Source organism: Aquarana catesbeiana, linkage group LG08 (assembly GCF_042186555.1).
Source record: "Aquarana catesbeiana isolate 2022-GZ linkage group LG08, ASM4218655v1, whole genome shotgun sequence".
In the NCBI taxonomy this organism is placed as follows: Eukaryota; Metazoa; Chordata; class Amphibia; order Anura; family Ranidae; genus Aquarana; species Aquarana catesbeiana.
Window position 1 is genome coordinate 129,395,088 of NC_133331.1, and position 14,494 is coordinate 129,409,581.

Genomic DNA, 14,494 nt, shown 5'->3' on the forward strand with positions numbered 1-14,494 from the left:
TATATATATGTGTGTGTGTACATGTTTTTTTTTTTTTTTTTTTAATAAAAGGTGTTTATTAATTAATCCATGGTGCGTACACATTACAAAATATTGTTCCAGATATAGTATACAACTGAATAGATATTAATAACAAATGAGTTTCTAACATACATTTGCTGAAGCGTACATTTTGCAAATATCAAATAAAGGCTTATACAGTTGTATGACCTTGTACTTTCATGTTCATGTCCTATAGTATCATCCATTTATGCCCTTATGTTATCTATCATGTAATGCATAGGTTAAATCATGAGCAGGTGTCTGAGTCTTGTAGCCATCTGTCCCAAATTTTATTATATTTCATAGGACATCCTCTATTAGTGTATATGAATTTTTTGTACGGTAGAATATTATTTATTTCCGCCCTCCATTCAGCAAAACCCGGGGGCATTCTTCTCATCCACTTCCCGGCTATTACTTTTCTCACTGAAAACAGAGTTTCCTTTAAAAAGGTTCTAGTGTATTTATCAATGGATTCAGGTAGTATCCCAAGTAGGCACAGCTTGGCGTCTAGTGTTACCGGTGATCCCATATTATCGTGTAGGAACTTCACGACCTGTGACCAAAGACCGTGTATCTGGGGGCATGACCATATTAAGTGAATAAACGTGCCCGTCTCTTTCTCACACATTGGGCATAGAACAGATTGGGACTCCCTATATCTAGCAATCCTTAATGGGGTTAAATAGGCCTGATGAAGCACATAGATCTGTACCAGTCTATCCGATAATTTGGGTGAGGCAGCCTTGGGAGATTCCATACCTTCCTCCCATTCCTCATCCTCCAGCGGTCCTATCGCTCTTTCCCAACGGGGCTTGAGACCATATGCAAGTTTAGAGGCTGCTGGGGTAAGTAGAATATTATAGAATGCCGAAATTAATTTTCGGGGGTCAGTATCCTTAACTATTGCCATAAGAGCATTAGGGGTGGACTGGGGTGAAGGTAGTGAGAAGTCCTCTGCCAGATTCTCAAAGGACTTAATAGATCCATTTGCAACTAAGTGATATAGGTATAGGATCCCATGAGTGGTCCATAATTCCACATCTGGTAGTTGCATGAGTTCCGACAGGTTCTTGTTTAGCCATAACGGGGTATAATCATCATATTGAGGGGTTCCCAATTTCTTTAATGCTATATCCCATATTTTGCTATAGTGGTACAGTAAGGATTTATTGTGACTATGTGGTTCTATACTACTAGATTCTACTACTATCGCGTAAATTGGGTCCTTAGTTTTCTTGACTCGTTTGGGGCATAGTAATTGAAGAAACCTGTCTCTATCTGTCTTGTCAATATGATATAGTTGGGACATCTGGGATGCTACGTAATACAGGTTAAAGTCTGGTAGTGCAGTGCCTCCAAGGTCTGTAGGGTTTTTAAGCGCCTGCCAAGCCAATTTATGTCTACTGGGTCCCCAAACAAACGGTTTAAGAAGGGCCTCCATGATTTTGATGTATTTTAGAGGTATATATATCGGAGTATGCCATATTACATATAAAATTTTGGGAAAAAGAATCATTTTGACTAAATTTATACAGCCCCAACCCCTAATGGAAGGCGAGCCCATACTTTGAGTTTGGATTTTATATGTGTAAGTAAAGGTTCTATATTTAGTAGAATATAGTCAGCTGGTGTTCTAGAAACATAAATTCCTAAATATTTTATGACGCTAACCCGCTGGAGTGGCAAGTTGGCCTGCATCTCCGATGGTGGGAAACTATCTATGGACAAGATTTGTGATTTTTCCCAATTCATTTTCAGCCCGGAGAATGTGCCAAACTATTCAATGGTTTGTAATGCCGTCCGTAAAGAAGGACCTGAATCTGCCAAGTATAGTAGTGTATCATCCGCATACATACTGATTTTCTCTGTGAGATTGCCTGATTCCAATCCTCGTATTTCCAGATCTGCTCGGATGGACATAGCCAAAGGTTCTGCGGCCAAGGCATAGAGAAGTGGGGACAGGGGACAGCCCTGTCTCGTTCCTCTACTGAGATTGAACTGTGCGGAGGTCCATCCATTAGCTACAACCTTGGCCGTGGGTGACTGGTACAGTAATTGCAGAATTTCGGGCCAAAGCCATATCCCTCTAGGCATTTCCACAAATACTCCCACTCCACCGAGTCAAACGCCTTAGCCGTATCTAAGGTCACTATCACTCTTGAGCCAACCTCTGCATGTTCGGCTTGTAGGTTAATATATCATTTACGAAGGTTAAAGGATGTGTTACGGCCTGGCATAAATACCACCTGCTCGTCATGTATTAGTGACAGTATTACCTGGTTAAGTCTTATCGACAGTACCTTAGCGAGAATTTTTATATCTACTTGTAGTAGAGAAATGGGTCGGTAGGATTCAGGATAGCCCGGATCCTTTCCTGGTTTGGGAAGGAGAATTATAGTGGCCTCTCTCATGGATGGGGCTAACGTAAAAGTCTCAAATAGGTGGTTATATAACTTAAGCAACTTAGGTATAAGTACTTCACTGAATTGAGAGTAAAATTCTATAGGGAGCCCATCCGAGCCTGGGGACTTAGAACTAGCAAAACTCGCTACAGCAGCAGTTATTTCGTCTATAGTTATGGGTGTCTCAAGTATATCTATTTGTTCAGTCGTTAATTGAGGGAGAGTTATTCTGCTGAAAAAGCTCTCTCTCAATTCTGTGGAGCCTGTTGTTTTTGACTTATACAGGTCACTAAAGAAGTCCTTGAATCTAGTTGTCACTGTACAGGGATCCGTAATTGGTTGACCCTCCGGACTCTGCAGAGTGATAACTACCGGGGATCTATCCTCACTGTGTAACTTGCTGTATATAAATGACATGTCCCAATATTCTTTCTCCCCCTCGTCAACAGAACAAGGGGTTTTTAGTTCCAGTGGTAAACGGAGAAAAAATTCGCTGCGCTGTGCAGGCTATTTGTAGGACAAACATACTCCCTTATCCGGCTTATATAAAAAGAAAAAAGAAAAAAAACTGAACAATAAAAATTGAAATAAAGAAGGGGTTTGGAAGACAGGAACATGAAGTAGAATAAATCCCTCAAAAGGGGAGTAATTGTGCATGGCAAGTCGACTCCTATATATTAGTGGTGGTTGGTGTTGGATTATGCTCCACCAGTTCTGTGTGCATATTACCATGAGGTGATCACTAATTTAAAGTCCAGGATTCCTCAGGCCAATAGAATAAGTCAAAGTTAGCGTAGTACAAGTGCAAGTGATTATAGATCAATCAAGTTTGCATACAGGCAGGTGTGCCTTAACATTGTTCTATATAACCAGGTCCATGCTGCAGCTACATGAAGAGGGAGCATAAAGAACTGAAAATAAAGATTTGGTTTTATAACAAAAAAATTAGAATGGGGTTATGTCTCACCACATTACTCCGAAGTGTCCTTATCAGTCTCCCAGGTTAGGTTCCATCCTGCGTTCCAGCCACGATGTGACTTCCATCGGGTCATCAAAAAATAAAACACGATCTCCACTTTCCACACGCAGGCGTGCCGGGTAAAGCATGGAATATTTCAGGTTTTGTGTGCGAAGCAGCCGCTTTGCTTTCATGAATCCTTGGCGCCTTTTCTGAATGTCGGCCGAAAAATCCGGGAAGATCGGCACTTTGATGTTTCCCACGGGGATGTTTCCCGTCTCTCTGGCCATCCGGAGAGCTGCGTCCCGATCCTTATAGTTTAATAGCTTAGCGATAAAGGTGCGAGGGGGGGCCCCCATAGGAGGAGGTCAGGCTGGCATGCGGTGTGCTCTCTCCACCGTTAGCATGGGGGAGAATGCCTGGCAGCCATATGTACTGATGAGTAACTGTTCCAAATAAGTAGATGGATCCTTACCCTCAGCACCCTCCGGAAGACCGATTAAATGAATATTGCACCTCCTCATACGGTTTTCCATTTCGTCTTGTTTGGCAATCAGTTGTGTAATCTGGCGCTGCATACGTTCTGATTTAGATTGTAATGGCGGGATAGCGTCTTCAGCGGTGCTTATGCGGGTTTCTGCATCCTTTACTCTTTCCCTTAGTTTTTGGAGATCCTGCCTTATTAGGGAGATGTCGGTTTTAACCTCCTCGATTTGTGCTGTGAAAGAGGTACGGCACAGTGTTATGGCCTCAAGCAGTCTGTCAGTGTCCCTCATGCCTCGTTCTCCTACCTCTCTCTCGGTGCCGCCATCTTCCTCCCCCTCCTCTCCTTCTTGTCGGCGGTACTGTGCTAGTTTAGCGGCTGCTGTTTTACTAGCTTTTGGTGGAGACATGTTGCTGGGGACTAGGGGCACCTTTCCACACCAGTTAGTAAGTAAATCTTACTTTAGGGTCGCAGGATATAAGAGATATCAGGAGTATTTGCCGGAGCTCCGGGAAGATGCGTACTACGCCATGCAGAGTCAGGCCACGCCCCCATGTGTACATGTTTTTTAAATTTTCACATATTTTTAAACGATGCATTTATGTTCATGTGCACATATCTATGTATAATTTTCACAAATTGTTTTTATTGGGTGTATTAGGTACATAGGCATTATGTGTCATTCATTGGTGTACAAGTGCATCGATTGAAACTTGGAGTTGGCTGGTAAGCAATCATTTGTAGTTCATTTGTTTGGATCCAAGATTTATTAACAATTTCTACTCTTCATTTTTGGGTTATTTTAACATGCTATTTGCACTGATAACCTCCACACCCACTCCTCTTTTCATGTGTGTGTAAGCCTTGGAGGACTGCACCTGATCGCAATCTGGAAAGGATACATTTGGTCAGGTGACCAGTATATTATACGTATAAAAGACAGATTGGGGTCGGTGGTCCTACAGCTATGACTAGGCATCACTAACAGTGTGAAACGGGCCAGCTATCTTCAGCTGTACCTGTGCCTCTGTTGGTGTATGGATCATTTTATATCAATAAAGGTGTTAAATTGGAGTACGGCAAAGTGCAGTTGCACTCTGCAAGTGCAGTTGCTTCAGAGCTTAGTAAATGAGGTAAGGCTTCAATTTGCCAATAATACCCAATCACGTGCAATGAAAAGAAAAAAAACAGCATTTTTGCTTGCACATGATTGGATGATGGAAGTCAGCAGTGCTTCTGCTCATTAACTAAGCTCTGGAGCAACTGCACTTGCAGAGTGCAACTGTACTTTGCAAAGTGCGCAGTCTTTTTGCCTTTAGTAAGAGGTTGGGGAAGGAATATATAGGAGTCGTTATCAGGGAGGGAATAGCATAGTAGTAAAAATGTAGGGATGGAATAAAAGATATGGCAACCGGGATCTATAGTAGTGTATGGTCTGGCAAGAAAAGTGAAAATACAAAGCGTAAATATATGAATAAAATAAATGGCTTCCCACTGGGTCAATGCTTTAAAACCTGGAAGTCATTGCCTTTAACTTTGTGTAGCGGTACTCACGTAGGAGCTGCTGAGTGATTGTGGCCCACCTGTAACCCTGCCCAGCCCGGCATTAACTTCCAGACACTCCAAGACAATGAACAAGTCCATTAGCTTTGTTGTTTGGCCTTAGCAAAGTTCTTTATTACAGGCAGGGACTGCAGGCCCCTATAGTGTAGCAAAAGAAAGTTCTGGTGCTAGCTACCCTCTTTGGTGGACTACTGATCCCAGTCAGCCCTTTGCGGACCCTGACAGCCCTCTTGGCTGCAGCGGCCCGACTTCACTGCCAGTAACACTACAGTCTCTCCCGCTGGCTCTATATCCATCTCAGACTGCAGACTCCCAGTCCGCTCCAGCAGTGCTTGTGCTGTGTAATTTGGCCCCTGTATCACCTGAAGTACCTGGCTAATCCTACCTGGTGCTGCCCCCCCCCCTGTAAAATGACCATGGGTTTATCATGGCTGCTGAGACCCAACACAGTGGTCAGATTTTAATGCCTCCATCATCTGCAACTCTCCCCCATCCTCTTCCCCCTTTCTCACTGCCTGTCAGCTAGTGACAGTGCCCGCCCCTCCCCTCCTGCTGCTGAAATGACTGTGTAAATTACACGCAATCCCCTCTGTTAGAAAGCGTCCTAGAAGAAAAGGCTGCACATCCAGGAGGTTCCAATTGCCTTTATTGAATCACTGTAATGACACCAGGGACACCAGCAGTCACGTAGACACGTTTCATACATACATCTTGTGCTTAATCATTACTCTGCACTCACATGACTCCTCACTGCTCCCCTCCTCTCCGGCTGACATCTTGGCTCTCTTCTCCTCTCCTCCCCTCCTCCAGACTGACATCAGCGGGGGATTCTTGGCCCCTTCCACTGTAGCTGTCAGATGGGGATCGGGAGCAGTGAGGAGTCATGTGAGCGCCGAGCGGGGCTGTGAAATAAGGTAGAAAAGGGCATATTTTTTACAAAGCACAGACACTGGGGCATAGGACGTGTTCTAACAGCGAGGACTGCATGTAATTTACTAAGTGGCTTAACAACCACTTTAAGCAGAGTCCAGGAAACCGGATATAAAATTCAGATAAGGTAGTACAGAGTCACCACTCTTCTAAATATAAGGTATCCATTGGTCTCCCCTGTTGCTGGAGATGTAATCGCTCCAGGGATTCCCTATAGCATATTTTCTTGGCCTGCCACTTTTTTTTTTCATTTTAGAGAGACATTCAAAGACTGCTTGTACAACTCATGGGAACAGGGCTTCCGCAGCCCATCTCCTCCACATGACGCCACTAATCAAAACCTGGTATAAAAAATCCCTACTTATCCACCATTATCAACGCAGCGAGGTCATGCATACCACACGAAATGGAAAAGTTCTGCACCCCCCTCCATTGGCATGTTGCTCTTGATAGGTCTTCTATGCTGTTAATCTCATTAGCTAACTACCACACTGAAGTGTAGAGAAGGTAAATCTCCCTCCATCTGGTTTTACTGAAACAAGTGCAAGTCAATCCTAAAGAGGAGCTCCAGGCACCTGTAGAAAAAATATAAAAATCAGCAGCTACAAATACTGTAGCTGCTGACTTTTTATATTAGGACATTTACCTATCCAGCAATCCAGTGGTGTCCTCACCCAGGCCGATTTTTTAACTGGCTACCAAGTGCTGCCGCCGGCATCTCCAGTAAGGGAAACCGGTAGTGAAGCCTTGCGGCTCCACAGCTGGTTCCTTACTGCGAATGCTCGCTGCGCTCTCTGATTGGGCCGGCTGCAGGGGAAGGAGGAGGGGGCCGAACCTTCGGCTGAGTTTGCTGTGTCTGTCAAAACCAGGTACCCGCTCCCCCCAAAAAGGTGCCAAATGTGGCAGCAGAGGGAGGGAGGAGGCAGCCAAGTGGAGCTTCCCCTTTTGAGTGGAGCTCCGCTTTAATCAGCACACCATGGAATTTTTTTAACCTTCACAGTTGCCGACTGGCCCTAGGGAGAGGGAGGACAAGGGGAAACACTTATATTTAGTCCATCTCTTCCCTTTAAATTGTGTAGTCCCTCTTCCCTCGCATCTCTTTTTTTCTCTTTCCCTCTCCCCTTTTGCTTCCCCTGTCTGGCACTTCCTTCTTCCTCAGTGTTCTTTCTCCCTTTTTATTCTATGCTCAATAATACACAATTTCATCCACATTGACCGATCTAGGAGACCACACCCAAATCCGTAGTTCAGAACGCCGAGATACCAGGTTGTTAATTTTTATTTTTATCTTTTTGGCTGAAGTTCTGCCTTAAACTTTTTTTTTTTAAGTGAGTACAGCTAAAGATCAGCATATCACATTAGATACCAGAATGCAGTTGTGTACCAAAATTTCCAGAAAAAAAAATGTACTTTAAATTTCTACATCTATGGGGTATTTCTACAAAAGGAATCAGCTTAAATAGCACATTGAAAATCTAAAATATAACAACATGTATGACTATTTTTGCATCTGTTGTTTACCCAATTACAATAAAAGTAACTCTGTTTTAATAACCAGCATGCATAATTACAATGTAATGCTGAAAGCACATCATGGCAGGGGTTTCAAATAAAATCAAATAACATTTCCCAGAAAACAATTAAAGGCTAACTGGAAGTGGATCACAGTGAAAAATAAGAACCCAGATTGAGAATGCTTGAATTTTAATGACAAAATGACATGACATGATATTATTTCATTTTACATGTTCTCTGCCTTCCATAACCAAGGTGTTCAGTAAAATGCTGGAATATACTGGAAACTATTTGCACTGTATCAACTAAAGGCACAAATTAGGAACAAAATAGTAAATTTATGTAGTGCACCCCCCCCTAGGAGCGGCTTGTGAATTTGGTCCTATCCCCCTCCCCCCTGTTAGCATGCACACAGCCAGCATTTTCTTCATTCTTCCACTGGCTCAGAAAACAGTTAGGGACTCTTTTAAAGGCTGTTATTGGAACACGATATTGGATAGGGATAGGTAGGGGATAGGTCGCATAGAATACCCCAATGAACTGCAGCCGAACAACCTGAGGACTCCTGAACTTCTGGCTGTACTTCTCACACTGCTGGCTGCACTGCTGCACACTAAATGTCCCATAGGACTCCCAATGTACTCCCTCAGGAGGTAATAAACTACACACTGCTTTTACCTGCAGGACTGGACGGAGGAACACTGCACACTTCTGCCCAGGCCTCATACTATTTATGGGCTCTCCATCCACCTTCTGGGTACACCTCCCCAGTCGATGAACACCTCCCCAGTTTGCTAAAGTCAATGAATAGTCAGGCTGCTTGCCTTGCCTTTCCTCCCACTATAGTTCCAGAATCATTCAGAAGACAGGGGGAAGCAGCAGAACAGCAGCCTGTGAAACACTGAGCATCCCTAAATAATCAATCCCTGCTCCACTGAGTACAGGAAACTAAATTTACCTAGCAGCCCACTCTAAACTAGGAAGGTGCTACATTTAAATTATTAAAGATGATTCAGGATATAGGTTTCATGTTACATGTATGCATGTTAAGTATTTTGTAAGTGTAACACTAATGCAGCATACACATGGGCGGACTTTTCGACCGGACTGGTCCGATGGTCTATCCAACGGACTTTCGGCAGACTTCCGACGGACTTTCCCAATGAACGGACTTGCCTACACATGACCACACCAAAGTTCAACGGATTCGTACGTGATGATGTATGACTGGACTAAAATAAGGAAGTTGATCGCCAGTAGCCAACAGTTGCCCTAGCGTCGGTTTTTGTCCGTCAGACTAGCATACAGACGAGCGGACTTTTCGACCGGACTCGAGTCCGTCGGAAAGATTTGAAACATGTTCCAAATCTAGAGTCCGTCAGATTTTCGACCGAAAAAGTCCGCTGCAGGTCCGATGAAGCCCACACACCGTCAAATTCGACCAGTCCAGTCAAAAAGTCTGCTCGTGTGTACGTGGCATTAGACCAGTCAAACACGGTTCGAATCTCAGCCGGTTCAGCTGGAACTGAGATTCAAACTGTTAATGGGCAGGCTGAATGTACCAAGTTGATCGATCGATCAACTAGGGTACAACCAGCCTGCTGGATTCTCTTGCCTGTATGGCTAGCGACTGCTATAGCCGCTAGCAATAATCATTGTCTTCTCCCAGTGGGGATGACTTCCTCTCCCCGCCAGAAGCAGACAATTGCTCAGCAGGAGGGATTCCCCTGTTGGCTCTGTCTGTGTTGAGAGGGGAATCGTGCGAATTTCCATGAGTTGCAGGAAAGAAATTCTGTTTCATCAGATTTGTTTCATCAGATTTGGCGACCCGTCAGATTTGTAACGAAAGTGATGTTACGTCGCCGCCATCTTGCTACACCCCGCACTCGTCCACAGTAAGGATACACTGAGAAGGGGGCAAGCGGAAATCTTATTACACCCACCGGAGTTTTGCATGTCACACTTATTTGTAACAGCAAACGGAGCTTATATGGGGAAATACAGTACTTAGAAATCTGTCTGGCTGTTTACATGTTGAATTATAAAATCAGAGGTGTTCTGTGAGATTAGCAAACCTTTGAGATCAGCAGGTTTCGCGCTGCTTTTAAAATTGAACTCTAAACAGTCCGTTGGATTTCTAAATCCTGTATTTCACCTTATAAGCTCCGTTTACTGTTAAAAATAAGTGTAAAAATGCAAAACTCAGGTGGGTGTAACAAGATGTCTGCTTGCCCCCTTCTCAGTGTATCTTTATTGTGGAGGAGTGCGGGGTGTAGCAAGATGGCCGCGACGGAACGTCACTTCCCTTACAAATTCTGACGGGTCGCTTTTAACCCCAAAAAAGGGGTTTAAAGCGCCCGTGTTGTGGCGCTTCCGAAGCACTTTTCAGTCACTTTGGAAGCGCTGCCCATTCATTTCAATGGGCAGGGCATTATGGGAGGGCTAAATACAGCGTTCCCAAACCGCCCCAAAGATGCTGCTTGCAGGACTTTTCCTAACGTCCCACAAGCGCACCGCCTCAGTGTGAAATGTCACACTGTAATGAATGGGAGGTGGTTTTCAGGCGCTTTACAGGTGCTATTTCTAGAGCTAAAATGCCTGGAAACCGCCTCAGTGTGAAAGGGGTCTTAGACAATACCCGCTTTTTGTTTTTCACACACTATTATGCATAGTGTGTAACCAGTGCCATCACAAGGTTATTTAGTGCCCAGGGCAAAGATGACAAACTTCTCCCCCTTGAAGTATGAGCATCATGTCTCAGCAAAAATCCCCTTCTCCCAAAACAAATCCAGCATTAAGGTGCGCACTCACCCCCCACTAAGCATAAACCAAGATTATCACTAAAGAAAAATGCAAAGCTTATTATTTCTCTCAGCACAAATCTCTGTCCACCCATTGCCCCCTCCTAGCACAACCCCCCCCCCAAAAAAAATCACCCCTCCTAGCACAAATTTTCCCCCCAATCTCCCCCAGCACAAATCTCCCCTACCCGCTCCCTCCAAATCCCCCTTCCCAGCACAAATCCCCCCCACCCCAAATCCCCCTACTAGCACAAATTCTTGCCCTTCTTCAAATCCCCTCTCCCAGCACAAAAACCCCACCCCTTCATCCTCCCCCAGCACAAATTCTCTTTACTCCCCAAATCCCCTTTTCCACAACAAAATCCTCACTCCTCCTAGTACAAATGCTGTTCCCTTCCCCTCTCCAAATCTCCCCTCCTAGCACAAATCCTCTCATCTCCAACACAAATGTTTGTTATACCCCCCTCCCCCCAATTGTGCCCCAGTACAATCCCCTTATTCCTCCTCAGATGCTACAGTGGTGAAACTCCCTATAGGAATGGTGACAGCAAAGAGGAGGCTGTGCTCTCCCCCCTCCAGCTCCTCCCTGTCAGATTGGCACTCTGCAGGGTTTGATTACTCACCCCCTACCCACATTTTTTTGCTGAGAGGAGCAATATTAGAAGGAGGTAGGGGATGGGTAATCAAACCCTGCACAGTCAAGGAGTGCTGTTTTGCCAGGAAGGAGGAGCTAGGGCTGGGGGGAGAGCACAGCCCGCACCACCTCCCAGCTCTCTCCTTCTCTTTTCTGCTTTCAATACTTCCATAGGGCGTTCACTGTCACTACCATAAGGCACCCTCCTCCTTCACATAAGTTCACTGCACCAGGGACCAGGGGCAGCCCCCCTGTAGCCCCCCATCCCGTCCCTGTCCTTGTCCCCATCTTTGCCCCTGTCATGGCCCTGTGTGTAACTATAGCAGAAACTCTACTAATACTAATTCATATTTAGTTCAGCCATGCTGAACAGGTGCTCCAAGAGGTACACCTGCCCAACAGTGCTGTCAAGTTCCTGACTTCCACTGCAGCATGAGCACAGATTGGTCAAAAACACACCCCAGCCTGCAAACCCCCCTTTCTTTTCGCAGATTTAGGGATGGAGACATGTAACCCATATGTCTCATTTAAAGTCCCAAACTCCCTGAGTTTGCTGAGGTTCTCGTTTTCTGCTCACTTCTTCCTTTCCTTTCACCAAGTTCACTGTTAGCAAATTTACCTGCAACAGAGCCCAACTGCCTCGTAATGCTGGCTCTATTTCCAGTCTAAGGGCTGCTATACAGATGAGTACAGGTGGCTGATATCAAGACAGAATCAGGCACTTACATTAAAGGGGTTGTAAAGGTAAAAAATGTTTCACCTTAATGCATTCTATGCATTAAGGTGAAAAAACTTCCGACAATACCGCCGCCCCCAGCCCCCCCGTTTTACTTACCTGACACCTCGAAAGTCAGCTGCTCGTTCCCGACATTCATTAAGCCGCTCAGCCTGGCCGCTGATTGGCTACAGTGGATGGATTGAAAGCAGCGCAGCCATTGGCTCGCACTGCTGTCAATCACATCTAATGACGCGGCGCGCCGGGGGGGCCGGGGCCGAGTGATACACTGAGCGGCTATAGCCGCCGGCTGTATCACGGGAGCGCGCCCGCAAGAACTAACCACCATGCGAGGGAGCTCGCATTAAGGTGGTTAGTTCTTGCGGGGAGGAGCTGAAACAGCCGCCGAGGGACCCCAGAAGAGCAGGTTCGGGGCCACTCTGTGCAGAACGTGCTGCACAGTGAAGGTAAGTATAACATGTTTGTTATTTATTTATTTTTTTTAAATTACCTTTACAACCCCTTTAATTGCACTTCTAACACACTTGTTATAGTGATCACTATATTGAATATATTTGTGAAAATAGTATTCGGTATAATTTTCAGTACTTATTTTATATGAATGTATTTATATTTTTGCCACATCTACATAGAGACCAAGCTGTCTAGGAAATAAAAGATAGTGCTTAGGACATGCTACATACAGTGCTGTGAAGAAGTATTTGTCCCCTTCCTGATCTTTAATTTTTTTGCATATATGTCATACTTAAATGATTCAGCTCATCAAACAAATTGTAATATTGTACAAAGATTACCGAGTACATACACAGTGCAGTTTTTTTATTGATGATCATTTATTAAGGGAAAAAAGCTGTCCAAACCTGCCTGGCCCTATGTGAAAAAGTAATTTTTGGAAAGCCGAGTTGAATTTCACTTGCCACACCCAGGCCTGATAATTGCCAGACCTGTTGAATCAAGAAATCACTTAACCGCTTGCAGACCACCTCACGTACATTTACTGTGGCAGGGTGGCCCGGCTGCAGAAAATCATGTACCTGTATGTGATTTTGTGCATGCGGTTTAGGGGCCACGCCGCTCCCGCTATGATTCGACGTCGATCATTCACAGGAGAGATGGATCAGCCATCTGCCTGTGTAAACAAGGCAAACGGCGGATCTGTCAGGAAGGGAAAGAAAGATGTTGTGATTGAGCTAAGCTGAATCGCAGAGCTCTCTTTATCTTCAGTGTGACACTGTCCCACACAGTTAGAGCCCTTTCACACTCACAGTGCCCGGGCATCGGCGGTAAAGCGACGCTATTTTTAGCGGTGCTTTACCGTCGTTTTATCGGTGTACTTTTAACCCCCGCTATCGGCCAAAAAAGGGTTAAAAGCGCCGCTGCAGCAGAGCTTTGCCGGCGCTGCCCATTGATATCAATAGACAGGGGCACTTTAGGAGTGGTGTATACACCGCTCCTAAAGCGCCTCAAAGAAGCTGCTTGCGGGACTTTTTTTGACGTCCTGCCAGCGCACCGCTCCAGTGTGAAAGCCCTCAGTCAGGAAGTGGGTAAAACCTTCCAGAGTGGTGGTGGTTAAATAGAAGCTGTCTGACAAAGTGAAACACTCTAAAGGATCTCAAAAAGCAACACATCATTCCGCGATCTAAAGAAATTCAAGAACAAATGAGGAACAAAGTCATTGACGTATCAGTCTGGAAAAGGGTTACAAAGCCATTTCTAAGGCTTTGAGACTCCAGCGAACCACGTAGAGCCATTATTCACATATGGAGAAAACTTGGAACAGTGGTAAAACTTCACAGGAGTGGTCAACCTACCAAGAGCACGACAACTCATCCAGGGGGTCATAAAAGAACCCAAAACAACATCTAAATAACTTCAGGCCTCACTTGCTTCAGTTAAGGTCAGTGTTCATAATCCAACAATAAGAAAGAGACTGTGCAAAAATGGCATCCATGAGAGAGTTCCAAAGTGAAAGCCACTGCTGACCAAAAAGAACACAAAGACTCGTCTCACATTTGCCAAAAAACATCTTGATTAGCTCCAAGACTTTTGAGAAAATATTCTGTGGACCAAAAGTTCAACGTTCTGGAAAGTGTGCGTCCCATTACATCTGACGTAAAAATAGCACAGTGTTTCATAAAAAGAATATCATATCAAACATCAAACATGGTGGTGGTAGTGTGATGGTCTGGGGCTGCTTTGCAGCTTTAGGACCTGGGCGACTTGCCATAATTGATGGAACCATGAATTCTGCACTCTACCAGAAAAGTCTGAAGGAGAATATCCAATCAGTTTGTGACCTCAAGGTCAAGCGCACTTGGGTTATTCAGCAGGACAATGATCCTAAACACTCCAGCAAGTCCACCTTTGAATGGCAAACAAAATTAGGGTTTTGGAGTAGCCTAGTCAAAGTCCAGACTTAAATCCGA